We start from the raw sequence: 16,564 nt of genomic DNA, 5'->3' as shown, positions 1-16,564 counted from the left end.
AGATGCAGAGAAAGCTTTTGACAAAATTCAACACGCATTTATGATAAAAACCCTGCAGAAAGTAGGCATACAGGGAACTTTCCTCAACATAATAAAGGCCATATATGACAAACCCACAGCTAGCATCGTTCTCAATGCTGAAAAACTGAAACCATTTCCACTAAGATCAGGAACAAGACAAGGTTGCCCACTCTCACCACTCTTATTCAACATAGTTTTGGAAGTTCTAGCCACAGCAATCAGAGAAGAAAAAGAAATAAAAGGAATCCAAATAGGAAAAGAAGAAGTAAAGCTGTCACTGTTTGCAGATGACATGGTACTATACATAGAGAATCCTAAGGATGCTACCAGAAAACTACTAGAGCTAATCAATGAATTTGGTAAAGTAGCAGGATACAAAATTAATGCACAGAAATCTCTGGCATTCTTATACACTAATGATGAAAAATCTGAGAGTGAAATTAAGAAAACACTCCCATTTACCATTGCAACAAAAAGAATAAAATATCTAGGAATAAACCTACCTAAGGAGACAAAAGACTTGTATGCAGAAAACTATAAGACACTGATGAAAGAAATTAAAGATGATACAAATAGGTGGAGAAATATACCATGTTCTTGGATTGGAAGAATCAACATTGTGAAAATGACTCCATTACCCAAAGCAATCTACAGATTCAATGCAATCCCTATCAAATTACCACTGACATTTTTTACAGAACTAGAACAAAACATTTCACAATTTGTATGGAAACACAAAAGACCCCGAATAGCCAAAGCAATCCTGAGAACGAAAAATGGAGCTGGAGGAATTAGGCTCCCTGACTTCAGACTCTACTACAAGGCTACAGTAATCAAGACAGTATGGTACTGGCACAAAACCAGAAATATAGATCAATGGAACAGGATAGAAAGCCCAGAGATAAACCCACACACATATGGTCACCTTATCTCTGATAAAGGAGGGAAGGATATACAGTGGAGAAAAGACAGCCTCTTCAATAAGTGGTGCTGGGAAAACTGGACAGCTACCTGTAAAAGTATGAAATTAGAACAATCCCTAACACCACTCACAAAAATAAACTCAAAATGGGTTAAAGACCTAAATGTAAGGCCAGACACTATCAAACTCTTAGAGGAAAACATAGGCAGAACACTATACGACATAAATCACAGCAAGATCCTTTGTGACCCATCTCCTAGAGAAATGGAAATAAAAACACAAATAAACAAATGGGACCTAATGAAACTTAAAAGCTTTTGCACAGCAAAGGATACCATAAACAAGACCAAAAGACAACCCTCAGAATGGGAGAAAATATTTGCAAATGAAGCAACTGACAAAGGATTAATTTCCAAAATTTATAAGCAACTCATGCAGCTCAATAACAAAAAAACAAACAACCCAATCCAAAAATGGGCAGAAGAACTAAATAGACATTTCTCCAAAGAAGATATACAGATTGCTAACAAACACATGAAAGAATGCTCAACCTCATTAATCATTAGAGAAATGCAAATCAAAACTACAATGAGATATCATCTCACACCGGTCAGATTGGCCATCATCAAAAACTCTAGAAACAATAAATGCTGGAGAGGGTGTGGAGAAAAGGGAACCCTCTTGCACTGCTGGTGGGAATGTAAATTGATACAGCCGCTATGGAGAACAGTATGGAGGTTCCTTAAAAAACTACAAATAGAACTACCATACGACCCAGCAATCCCACTACTGGGAATATACCCTGAGAAAACCATAATTCAGAAAGACTCATGTACCAAAATGTTCATTGCAGCTCTATTTACAATAGCCAGGACATGGAAGCAACCTAAGTGTCCATCAACAGATGAATGGATAAAGAAGATGTGGCACATATATACAATGGAATATTACTCAGCCATAAAAAGAAATGAAACTGAGTTATTTATAATGAGGTGGATGGACCTGGAGTCTGTCATACAGAGTGAAGTAAGTCAGAAGGAGAAAAACAAATACCGTATGCTAACACATATATATGGACTCTAAGGGGAAAAAATGTCATGAAGAGATTAGTGGTAGGACGGGAATAAAACACAGACTTACTCGAGCATGGACTTGAGGATATGGGGAGGGGGAGGGGTGGGCTGTGACGAAGTGGGGGAGTGGCAGGGACATATATACACTATCAAATGTAAATTAGATAGCTGGTGGGAAGCTGCTGCATAGCACAGGGAGATCACCTCTGTGCTTTGTGACCGCCTGGGGGGGTGGGATAGGGAGGGTGGGAGAGAGGGTGATGCAAGAGGGAGGAGATGTGGGAGCATGTGTGTATGTATAACTGATTTAGTTTGTTGTAGAGGGAAAACTAACACACTATTGTAAAACAATTATACTCCAATAAAGATGTTAAAAAAAAAAAAAAAAAAAAAGAATAAAAGGGAGAAGACTCAAATCAATAGAATTAGAAATGAAAAAGGAGATGTAACAACTGACACTGCAGAAATACAAAAGATTATTAGAGATTACTACAAGCAACTGTATGGCAATAAAATGCACAACCTGGAAGAAATGGACAAATTCTTAGAAATGCACAACCTGCTGAGACTGAACCAGGAAGCAATAGAAAATATGAACAGACCAATCACAAGCACTGAAACTGAAACTGATTAAAAATCTTCCAACAAACAAAAGCCCAGGACCAGATGGCTTCACAGGCGAATTCTATCAAACATTTAGAGAAGAGCTAACACCTATCCTTCTCAAACTCTTGCAAAAGATAGCAGAGGGAGGAACACTCCCAAACTCATTCTATGAGGCCACCATCACCCTGATACCAAAACCAGACAAAGACATCACAAAGAAAGAAAACTACAGGCCAATATCACTGATGAACATAGACGCAAAAATCCTCAACAAAATATTAGCAAACTGAATCCAACAGCACATTAAAAGGATCATACACCATGATCAAGTGGGGTTTATTCCAGGAATGCAAGGATTCTTCAATATACGCAAATCAATCAATGTGATACACCATATCAACAAACTGAAAGAGAAAAACCATATGATCATCTCAATAGATGCAGAGAAAGCTTTTGACAAAATTCAACACGCATTTATGATAAAAACCCTGCAGAAAGTAGGCATACAGGGAACTTTCCTCAACATAATAAAGGCCATATATGACAAACCCACAGCTAGCATCGTTCTCAATGCTGAAAAACTGAAACCATTTCCACTAAGATCAGGAACAAGACAAGGTTGCCCACTCTCACCACTCTTATTCAACATAGTTTTGGAAGTTCTAGCCACAGCAATCAGAGAAGAAAAAGAAATAAAAGGAATCCAAATAGGAAAAGAAGAAGTAAAGCTGTCACTGTTTGCAGATGACATGGTACTATACATAGAGAATCCTAAGGATGCTACCAGAAAACTACTAGAGCTAATCAATGAATTTGGTAAAGTAGCAGGATACAAAATTAATGCACAGAAATCTCTGGCATTCTTATACACTAATGATGAAAAATCTGAGAGTGAAATTAAGAAAACACTCCCATTTACCATTGCAACAAAAAGAATAAAATATCTAGGAATAAACCTACCTAAGGAGACAAAAGACTTGTATGCAGAAAACTATAAGACACTGATGAAAGAAATTAAAGATGATACAAATAGGTGGAGAAATATACCATGTTCTTGGATTGGAAGAATCAACATTGTGAAAATGACTCCATTACCCAAAGCAATCTACAGATTCAATGCAATCCCTATCAAATTACCACTGACATTTTTTACAGAACTAGAACAAAACATTTCACAATTTGTATGGAAACACAAAAGACCCCGAATAGCCAAAGCAATCCTGAGAACGAAAAATGGAGCTGGAGGAATTAGGCTCCCTGACTTCAGACTCTACTACAAGGCTACAGTAATCAAGACAGTATGGTACTGGCACAAAACCAGAAATATAGATCAATGGAACAGGATAGAAAGCCCAGAGATAAACCCACACACATATGGTCACCTTATCTCTGATAAAGGAGGGAAGGATATACAGTGGAGAAAAGACAGCCTCTTCAATAAGTGGTGCTGGGAAAACTGGACAGCTACCTGTAAAAGTATGAAATTAGAACAATCCCTAACACCACTCACAAAAATAAACTCAAAATGGGTTAAAGACCTAAATGTAAGGCCAGACACTATCAAACTCTTAGAGGAAAACATAGGCAGAACACTATACGACATAAATCACAGCAAGATCCTTTGTGACCCATCTCCTAGAGAAATGGAAATAAAAACACAAATAAACAAATGGGACCTAATGAAACTTAAAAGCTTTTGCACAGCAAAGGATACCATAAACAAGACCAAAAGACAACCCTCAGAATGGGAGAAAATATTTGCAAATGAAGCAACTGACAAAGGATTAATTTCCAAAATTTATAAGCAACTCATGCAGCTCAATAACAAAAAAACAAACAACCCAATCCAAAAATGGGCAGAAGAACTAAATAGACATTTCTCCAAAGAAGATATACAGATTGCTAACAAACACATGAAAGAATGCTCAACCTCATTAATCATTAGAGAAATGCAAATCAAAACTACAATGAGATATCATCTCACACCGGTCAGATTGGCCATCATCAAAAACTCTAGAAACAATAAATGCTGGAGAGGGTGTGGAGAAAAGGGAACCCTCTTGCACTGCTGGTGGGAATGTAAATTGATACAGCCGCTATGGAGAACAGTATGGAGGTTCCTTAAAAAACTACAAATAGAACTACCATACGACCCAGCAATCCCACTACTGGGAATATACCCTGAGAAAACCATAATTCAGAAAGACTCATGTACCAAAATGTTCATTGCAGCTCTATTTACAATAGCCAGGACATGGAAGCAACCTAAGTGTCCATCAACAGATGAATGGATAAAGAAGATGTGGCACATATATACAATGGAATATTACTCAGCCATAAAAAGAAATGAAACTGAGTTATTTATAATGAGGTGGATGGACCTGGAGTCTGTCATACAGAGTGAAGTAAGTCAGAAGGAGAAAAACAAATACCGTATGCTAACACATATATATGGACTCTAAGGGGAAAAAATGTCATGAAGAGATTAGTGGTAGGACGGGAATAAAACACAGACTTACTCGAGCATGGACTTGAGGATATGGGGAGGGGGAGGGGTGGGCTGTGACGAAGTGGGGGAGTGGCAGGGACATATATACACTATCAAATGTAAATTAGATAGCTGGTGGGAAGCTGCTGCATAGCACAGGGAGATCACCTCTGTGCTTTGTGACCGCCTAGGGGGGTGGGATAGGGAGGGTGGGAGAGAGGGTGATGCAAGAGGGAGGAGATGTGGGAGCATGTGTGTATGTATAACTGATTTAGTTTGTTGTAGAGGGAAAACTAACACACTATTGTAAAACAATTATACTCCAATAAAGATGTTAAAAAAAAAAAAAAAAAAAAAGAATAAAAGGGAGAAGACTCAAATCAATAGAATTAGAAATGAAAAAGGAGATGTAACAACTGACACTGCAGAAATACAAAAGATTATTAGAGATTACTACAAGCAACTGTATGGCAATAAAATGCACAACCTGGAAGAAATGGACAAATTCTTAGAAATGCACAACCTGCTGAGACTGAACCAGGAAGCAATAGAAAATATGAACAGACCAATCACAAGCACTGAAACTGAAACTGATTAAAAATCTTCCAACAAACAAAAGCCCAGGACCAGATGGCTTCACAGGCGAATTCTATCAAACATTTAGAGAAGAGCTAACACCTATCCTTCTCAAACTCTTGCAAAAGATAGCAGAGGGAGGAACACTCCCAAACTCATTCTATGAGGCCACCATCACCCTGATACCAAAACCAGACAAAGACATCACAAAGAAAGAAAACTACAGGCCAATATCACTGATGAACATAGACGCAAAAATCCTCAACAAAATATTAGCAAACTGAATCCAACAGCACATTAAAAGGATCATACACCATGATCAAGTGGGGTTTATTCCAGGAATGCAAGGATTCTTCAATATACGCAAATCAATCAATGTGATACACCATATCAACAAACTGAAAGAGAAAAACCATATGATCATCTCAATAGATGCAGAGAAAGCTTTTGACAAAATTCAACACGCATTTATGATAAAAACCCTGCAGAAAGTAGGCATACAGGGAACTTTCCTCAACATAATAAAGGCCATATATGACAAACCCACAGCTAGCATCGTTCTCAATGCTGAAAAACTGAAACCATTTCCACTAAGATCAGGAACAAGACAAGGTTGCCCACTCTCACCACTCTTATTCAACATAGTTTTGGAAGTTCTAGCCACAGCAATCAGAGAAGAAAAAGAAATAAAAGGAATCCAAATAGGAAAAGAAGAAGTAAAGCTGTCACTGTTTGCAGATGACATGGTACTATACATAGAGAATCCTAAGGATGCTACCAGAAAACTACTAGAGCTAATCAATGAATTTGGTAAAGTAGCAGGATACAAAATTAATGCACAGAAATCTCTGGCATTCTTATACACTAATGATGAAAAATCTGAGAGTGAAATTAAGAAAACACTCCCATTTACCATTGCAACAAAAAGAATAAAATATCTAGGAATAAACCTACCTAAGGAGACAAAAGACTTGTATGCAGAAAACTATAAGACACTGATGAAAGAAATTAAAGATGATACAAATAGGTGGAGAAATATACCATGTTCTTGGATTGGAAGAATCAACATTGTGAAAATGACTCCATTACCCAAAGCAATCTACAGATTCAATGCAATCCCTATCAAATTACCACTGACATTTTTTACAGAACTAGAACAAAACATTTCACAATTTGTATGGAAACACAAAAGACCCCGAATAGCCAAAGCAATCCTGAGAACGAAAAATGGAGCTGGAGGAATTAGGCTCCCTGACTTCAGACTCTACTACAAGGCTACAGTAATCAAGACAGTATGGTACTGGCACAAAACCAGAAATATAGATCAATGGAACAGGATAGAAAGCCCAGAGATAAACCCACACACATATGGTCACCTTATCTCTGATAAAGGAGGGAAGGATATACAGTGGAGAAAAGACAGCCTCTTCAATAAGTGGTGCTGGGAAAACTGGACAGCTACCTGTAAAAGTATGAAATTAGAACAATCCCTAACACCACTCACAAAAATAAACTCAAAATGGGTTAAAGACCTAAATGTAAGGCCAGACACTATCAAACTCTTAGAGGAAAACATAGGCAGAACACTATACGACATAAATCACAGCAAGATCCTTTGTGACCCATCTCCTAGAGAAATGGAAATAAAAACACAAATAAACAAATGGGACCTAATGAAACTTAAAAGCTTTTGCACAGCAAAGGATACCATAAACAAGACCAAAAGACAACCCTCAGAATGGGAGAAAATATTTGCAAATGAAGCAACTGACAAAGGATTAATTTCCAAAATTTATAAGCAACTCATGCAGCTCAATAACAAAAAAACAAACAACCCAATCCAAAAATGGGCAGAAGAACTAAATAGACATTTCTCCAAAGAAGATATACAGATTGCTAACAAACACATGAAAGAATGCTCAACCTCATTAATCATTAGAGAAATGCAAATCAAAACTACAATGAGATATCATCTCACACCGGTCAGATTGGCCATCATCAAAAACTCTAGAAACAATAAATGCTGGAGAGGGTGTGGAGAAAAGGGAACCCTCTTGCACTGCTGGTGGGAATGTAAATTGATACAGCCGCTATGGAGAACAGTATGGAGGTTCCTTAAAAAACTACAAATAGAACTACCATACGACCCAGCAATCCCACTACTGGGAATATACCCTGAGAAAACCATAATTCAGAAAGACTCATGTACCAAAATGTTCATTGCAGCTCTATTTACAATAGCCAGGACATGGAAGCAACCTAAGTGTCCATCAACAGATGAATGGATAAAGAAGATGTGGCACATATATACAATGGAATATTACTCAGCCATAAAAAGAAATGAAACTGAGTTATTTATAATGAGGTGGATGGACCTGGAGTCTGTCATACAGAGTGAAGTAAGTCAGAAGGAGAAAAACAAATACCGTATGCTAACACATATATATGGACTCTAAGGGGAAAAAATGTCATGAAGAGATTAGTGGTAGGACGGGAATAAAACACAGACTTACTCGAGCATGGACTTGAGGATATGGGGAGGGGGAGGGGTGGGCTGTGACGAAGTGGGGGAGTGGCAGGGACATATATACACTATCAAATGTAAATTAGATAGCTGGTGGGAAGCTGCTGCATAGCACAGGGAGATCACCTCTGTGCTTTGTGACCGCCTGGGGGGGTGGGATAGGGAGGGTGGGAGAGAGGGTGATGCAAGAGGGAGGAGATGTGGGAGCATGTGTGTATGTATAACTGATTTAGTTTGTTGTAGAGGGAAAACTAACACACTATTGTAAAACAATTATACTCCAATAAAGATGTTAAAAAAAAAAAAAAAAAAAAGAATAAAAGGGAGAAGACTCAAATCAATAGAATTAGAAATGAAAAAGGAGATGTAACAACTGACACTGCAGAAATACAAAAGATTATTAGAGATTACTACAAGCAACTGTATGGCAATAAAATGCACAACCTGGAAGAAATGGACAAATTCTTAGAAATGCACAACCTGCTGAGACTGAACCAGGAAGCAATAGAAAATATGAACAGACCAATCACAAGCACTGAAACTGAAACTGATTAAAAATCTTCCAACAAACAAAAGCCCAGGACCAGATGGCTTCACAGGCGAATTCTATCAAACATTTAGAGAAGAGCTAACACCTATCCTTCTCAAACTCTTGCAAAAGATAGCAGAGGGAGGAACACTCCCAAACTCATTCTATGAGGCCACCATCACCCTGATACCAAAACCAGACAAAGACATCACAAAGAAAGAAAACTACAGGCCAATATCACTGATGAACATAGACGCAAAAATCCTCAACAAAATATTAGCAAACTGAATCCAACAGCACATTAAAAGGATCATACACCATGATCAAGTGGGGTTTATTCCAGGAATGCAAGGATTCTTCAATATACGCAAATCAATCAATGTGATACACCATATCAACAAACTGAAAGAGAAAAACCATATGATCATCTCAATAGATGCAGAGAAAGCTTTTGACAAAATTCAACACGCATTTATGATAAAAACCCTGCAGAAAGTAGGCATACAGGGAACTTTCCTCAACATAATAAAGGCCATATATGACAAACCCACAGCTAGCATCGTTCTCAATGCTGAAAAACTGAAACCATTTCCACTAAGATCAGGAACAAGACAAGGTTGCCCACTCTCACCACTCTTATTCAACATAGTTTTGGAAGTTCTAGCCACAGCAATCAGAGAAGAAAAAGAAATAAAAGGAATCCAAATAGGAAAAGAAGAAGTAAAGCTGTCACTGTTTGCAGATGACATGGTACTATACATAGAGAATCCTAAGGATGCTACCAGAAAACTACTAGAGCTAATCAATGAATTTGGTAAAGTAGCAGGATACAAAATTAATGCACAGAAATCTCTGGCATTCTTATACACTAATGATGAAAAATCTGAGAGTGAAATTAAGAAAACACTCCCATTTACCATTGCAACAAAAAGAATAAAATATCTAGGAATAAACCTACCTAAGGAGACAAAAGACTTGTATGCAGAAAACTATAAGACACTGATGAAAGAAATTAAAGATGATACAAATAGGTGGAGAAATATACCATGTTCTTGGATTGGAAGAATCAACATTGTGAAAATGACTCCATTACCCAAAGCAATCTACAGATTCAATGCAATCCCTATCAAATTACCACTGACATTTTTTACAGAACTAGAACAAAACATTTCACAATTTGTATGGAAACACAAAAGACCCCGAATAGCCAAAGCAATCCTGAGAACGAAAAATGGAGCTGGAGGAATTAGGCTCCCTGACTTCAGACTCTACTACAAGGCTACAGTAATCAAGACAGTATGGTACTGGCACAAAACCAGAAATATAGATCAATGGAACAGGATAGAAAGCCCAGAGATAAACCCACACACATATGGTCACCTTATCTCTGATAAAGGAGGGAAGGATATACAGTGGAGAAAAGACAGCCTCTTCAATAAGTGGTGCTGGGAAAACTGGACAGCTACCTGTAAAAGTATGAAATTAGAACAATCCCTAACACCACTCACAAAAATAAACTCAAAATGGGTTAAAGACCTAAATGTAAGGCCAGACACTATCAAACTCTTAGAGGAAAACATAGGCAGAACACTATACGACATAAATCACAGCAAGATCCTTTGTGACCCATCTCCTAGAGAAATGGAAATAAAAACACAAATAAACAAATGGGACCTAATGAAACTTAAAAGCTTTTGCACAGCAAAGGATACCATAAACAAGACCAAAAGACAACCCTCAGAATGGGAGAAAATATTTGCAAATGAAGCAACTGACAAAGGATTAATTTCCAAAATTTATAAGCAACTCATGCAGCTCAATAACAAAAAAACAAACAACCCAATCCAAAAATGGGCAGAAGAACTAAATAGACATTTCTCCAAAGAAGATATACAGATTGCTAACAAACACATGAAAGAATGCTCAACCTCATTAATCATTAGAGAAATGCAAATCAAAACTACAATGAGATATCATCTCACACCGGTCAGATTGGCCATCATCAAAAACTCTAGAAACAATAAATGCTGGAGAGGGTGTGGAGAAAAGGGAACCCTCTTGCACTGCTGGTGGGAATGTAAATTGATACAGCCGCTATGGAGAACAGTATGGAGGTTCCTTAAAAAACTACAAATAGAACTACCATACGACCCAGCAATCCCACTACTGGGAATATACCCTGAGAAAACCATAATTCAGAAAGACTCATGTACCAAAATGTTCATTGCAGCTCTATTTACAATAGCCAGGACATGGAAGCAACCTAAGTGTCCATCAACAGATGAATGGATAAAGAAGATGTGGCACATATATACAATGGAATATTACTCAGCCATAAAAAGAAATGAAACTGAGTTATTTATAATGAGGTGGATGGACCTGGAGTCTGTCATACAGAGTGAAGTAAGTCAGAAGGAGAAAAACAAATACCGTATGCTAACACATATATATGGACTCTAAGGGGAAAAAATGTCATGAAGAGATTAGTGGTAGGACGGGAATAAAACACAGACTTACTCGAGCATGGACTTGAGGATATGGGGAGGGGGAGGGGTGGGCTGTGACGAAGTGGGGGAGTGGCAGGGACATATATACACTATCAAATGTAAATTAGATAGCTGGTGGGAAGCTGCTGCATAGCACAGGGAGATCACCTCTGTGCTTTGTGACCGCCTGGGGGGGTGGGATAGGGAGGGTGGGAGAGAGGGTGATGCAAGAGGGAGGAGATGTGGGAGCATGTGTGTATGTATAACTGATTTAGTTTGTTGTAGAGGGAAAACTAACACACTATTGTAAAACAATTATACTCCAATAAAGATGTTAAAAAAAAAAAAAAAAAAAAAGAATAAAAGGGAGAAGACTCAAATCAATAGAATTAGAAATGAAAAAGGAGATGTAACAACTGACACTGCAGAAATACAAAAGATTATTAGAGATTACTACAAGCAACTGTATGGCAATAAAATGCACAACCTGGAAGAAATGGACAAATTCTTAGAAATGCACAACCTGCTGAGACTGAACCAGGAAGCAATAGAAAATATGAACAGACCAATCACAAGCACTGAAACTGAAACTGATTAAAAATCTTCCAACAAACAAAAGCCCAGGACCAGATGGCTTCACAGGCGAATTCTATCAAACATTTAGAGAAGAGCTAACACCTATCCTTCTCAAACTCTTGCAAAAGATAGCAGAGGGAGGAACACTCCCAAACTCATTCTATGAGGCCACCATCACCCTGATACCAAAACCAGACAAAGACATCACAAAGAAAGAAAACTACAGGCCAATATCACTGATGAACATAGACGCAAAAATCCTCAACAAAATATTAGCAAACTGAATCCAACAGCACATTAAAAGGATCATACACCATGATCAAGTGGGGTTTATTCCAGGAATGCAAGGATTCTTCAATATACGCAAATCAATCAATGTGATACACCATATCAACAAACTGAAAGAGAAAAACCATATGATCATCTCAATAGATGCAGAGAAAGCTTTTGACAAAATTCAACACGCATTTATGATAAAAACCCTGCAGAAAGTAGGCATACAGGGAACTTTCCTCAACATAATAAAGGCCATATATGACAAACCCACAGCTAGCATCGTTCTCAATGCTGAAAAACTGAAACCATTTCCACTAAGATCAGGAACAAGACAAGGTTGCCCACTCTCACCACTCTTATTCAACATAGTTTTGGAAGTTCTAGCCACAGCAATCAGAGAAGAAAAAGAAATAAAAGGAATCCAAATAGGAAAAGAAGAAGTAAAGCTGTCACTGTTTGCAGATGACATGGTACTATACATAGAGAATCCTAAGGATGCTACCAGAAAACTACTAGAGCTAATCAATGAATTTGGTAAAGTAGCAGGATACAAAATTAATGCACAGAAATCTCTGGCATTCTTATACACTAATGATGAAAAATCTGAGAGTGAAATTAAGAAAACACTCCCATTTACCATTGCAACAAAAAGAATAAAATATCTAGGAATAAACCTACCTAAGGAGACAAAAGACTTGTATGCAGAAAACTATAAGACACTGATGAAAGAAATTAAAGATGATACAAATAGGTGGAGAAATATACCATGTTCTTGGATTGGAAGAATCAACATTGTGAAAATGACTCCATTACCCAAAGCAATCTACAGATTCAATGCAATCCCTATCAAATTACCACTGACATTTTTTACAGAACTAGAACAAAACATTTCACAATTTGTATGGAAACACAAAAGACCCCGAATAGCCAAAGCAATCCTGAGAACGAAAAATGGAGCTGGAGGAATTAGGCTCCCTGACTTCAGACTCTACTACAAGGCTACAGTAATCAAGACAGTATGGTACTGGCACAAAACCAGAAATATAGATCAATGGAACAGGATAGAAAGCCCAGAGATAAACCCACACACATATGGTCACCTTATCTCTGATAAAGGAGGGAAGGATATACAGTGGAGAAAAGACAGCCTCTTCAATAAGTGGTGCTGGGAAAACTGGACAGCTACCTGTAAAAGTATGAAATTAGAACAATCCCTAACACCACTCACAAAAATAAACTCAAAATGGGTTAAAGACCTAAATGTAAGGCCAGACACTATCAAACTCTTAGAGGAAAACATAGGCAGAACACTATACGACATAAATCACAGCAAGATCCTTTGTGACCCATCTCCTAGAGAAATGGAAATAAAAACACAAATAAACAAATGGGACCTAATGAAACTTAAAAGCTTTTGCACAGCAAAGGATACCATAAACAAGACCAAAAGACAACCCTCAGAATGGGAGAAAATATTTGCAAATGAAGCAACTGACAAAGGATTAATTTCCAAAATTTATAAGCAACTCATGCAGCTCAATAACAAAAAAACAAACAACCCAATCCAAAAATGGGCAGAAGAACTAAATAGACATTTCTCCAAAGAAGATATACAGATTGCTAACAAACACATGAAAGAATGCTCAACCTCATTAATCATTAGAGAAATGCAAATCAAAACTACAATGAGATATCATCTCACACCGGTCAGATTGGCCATCATCAAAAACTCTAGAAACAATAAATGCTGGAGAGGGTGTGGAGAAAAGGGAACCCTCTTGCACTGCTGGTGGGAATGTAAATTGATACAGCCGCTATGGAGAACAGTATGGAGGTTCCTTAAAAAACTACAAATAGAACTACCATACGACCCAGCAATCCCACTACTGGGAATATACCCTGAGAAAACCATAATTCAGAAAGACTCATGTACCAAAATGTTCATTGCAGCTCTATTTACAATAGCCAGGACATGGAAGCAACCTAAGTGTCCATCAACAGATGAATGGATAAAGAAGATGTGGCACATATATACAATGGAATATTACTCAGCCATAAAAAGAAATGAAACTGAGTTATTTATAATGAGGTGGATGGACCTGGAGTCTGTCATACAGAGTGAAGTAAGTCAGAAGGAGAAAAACAAATACCGTATGCTAACACATATATATGGACTCTAAGGGGAAAAAATGTCATGAAGAGATTAGTGGTAGGACGGGAATAAAACACAGACTTACTCGAGCATGGACTTGAGGATATGGGGAGGGGGAGGGGTGGGCTGTGACGAAGTGGGGGAGTGGCAGGGACATATATACACTATCAAATGTAAATTAGATAGCTGGTGGGAAGCTGCTGCATAGCACAGGGAGATCACCTCTGTGCTTTGTGACCGCCTGGGGGGGTGGGATAGGGAGGGTGGGAGAGAGGGTGATGCAAGAGGGAGGAGATGTGGGAGCATGTGTGTATGTATAACTGATTTAGTTTGTTGTAGAGGGAAAACTAACACACTATTGTAAAACAATTATACTCCAATAAAGATGTTAAAAAAAAAAAAAAAAAAAAAGAATAAAAGGGAGAAGACTCAAATCAATAGAATTAGAAATGAAAAAGGAGATGTAACAACTGACACTGCAGAAATACAAAAGATTATTAGAGATTACTACAAGCAACTGTATGGCAATAAAATGCACAACCTGGAAGAAATGGACAAATTCTTAGAAATGCACAACCTGCTGAGACTGAACCAGGAAGCAATAGAAAATATGAACAGACCAATCACAAGCACTGAAACTGAAACTGATTAAAAATCTTCCAACAAACAAAAGCCCAGGACCAGATGGCTTCACAGGCGAATTCTATCAAACATTTAGAGAAGAGCTAACACCTATCCTTCTCAAACTCTTGCAAAAGATAGCAGAGGGAGGAACACTCCCAAACTCATTCTATGAGGCCACCATCACCCTGATACCAAAACCAGACAAAGACATCACAAAGAAAGAAAACTACAGGCCAATATCACTGATGAACATAGACGCAAAAATCCTCAACAAAATATTAGCAAACTGAATCCAACAGCACATTAAAAGGATCATACACCATGATCAAGTGGGGTTTATTCCAGGAATGCAAGGATTCTTCAATATACGCAAATCAATCAATGTGATACACCATATCAACAAACTGAAAGAGAAAAACCATATGATCATCTCAATAGATGCAGAGAAAGCTTTTGACAAAATTCAACACGCATTTATGATAAAAACCCTGCAGAAAGTAGGCATACAGGGAACTTTCCTCAACATAATAAAGGCCATATATGACAAACCCACAGCTAGCATCGTTCTCAATGCTGAAAAACTGAAACCATTTCCACTAAGATCAGGAACAAGACAAGGTTGCCCACTCTCACCACTCTTATTCAACATAGTTTTGGAAGTTCTAGCCACAGCAATCAGAGAAGAAAAAGAAATAAAAGGAATCCAAATAGGAAAAGAAGAAGTAAAGCTGTCACTTTTTGCAGATGACATGGTACTATACATAGAGAATCCTAAGGATGCTACCAGAAAACTACTAGAGCTAATCAATGAATTTGGTAAAGTAGCAGGATACAAAATTAATGCACAGAAATCTCTGGCATTCTTATACACTAATGATGAAAAATCTGAGAGTGAAATTAAGAAAACACTCCCATTTACCATTGCAACAAAAAGAATAAAATATCTAGGAATAAACCTACCTAAGGAGACAAAAGACTTGTATGCAGAAAACTATAAGACACTGATGAAAGAAATTAAAGATGATACAAATAGGTGGAGAAATATACCATGTTCTTGGATTGGAAGAATCAACATTGTGAAAATGACTCCATTACCCAAAGCAATCTACAGATTCAATGCAATCCCTATCAAATTACCACTGACATTTTTTACAGAACTAGAACAAAACATTTCACAATTTGTATGGAAACACAAAAGACCCCGAATAGCCAAAGCAATCCTGAGAACGAAAAATGGAGCTGGAGGAATTAGGCTCCCTGACTTCAGACTCTACTACAAGGCTACAGTAATCAAGACAGTATGGTACTGGCACAAAACCAGAAATATAGATCAATGGAACAGGATAGAAAGCCCAGAGATAAACCCACACACATATGGTCACCTTATCTCTGATAAAGGAGGGAAGGATATACAGTGGAGAAAAGACAGCCTCTTCAATAAGTGGTGCTGGGAAAACTGGACAGCTACCTGTAAAAGTATGAAATTAGAACAATCCCTAACACCACTCACAAAAATAAACTCAAAATGGGTTAAAGACCTAAATGTAAGGCCAGACACTATCAAACTCTTAGAGGAAAACATAGGCAGAACACTATACGACATAAATCACAGCAAGATCCTTTGTGACCCATCTCCTAGAGAAATGGAAATAAAAACACAAATAAACAAATGGGACCTAATGAAACTTAAAAGCTTTTGCACAGCAAAGGA

Source organism: Kogia breviceps, chromosome 4 (genome assembly GCF_026419965.1).
Source record: "Kogia breviceps isolate mKogBre1 chromosome 4, mKogBre1 haplotype 1, whole genome shotgun sequence".
NCBI classification, from domain to species: domain Eukaryota; kingdom Metazoa; phylum Chordata; class Mammalia; order Artiodactyla; family Physeteridae; genus Kogia; species Kogia breviceps.
The sequence above is the reverse complement of the archived record's forward strand: the minus strand, read 5'-3'. Positions refer to the sequence as shown.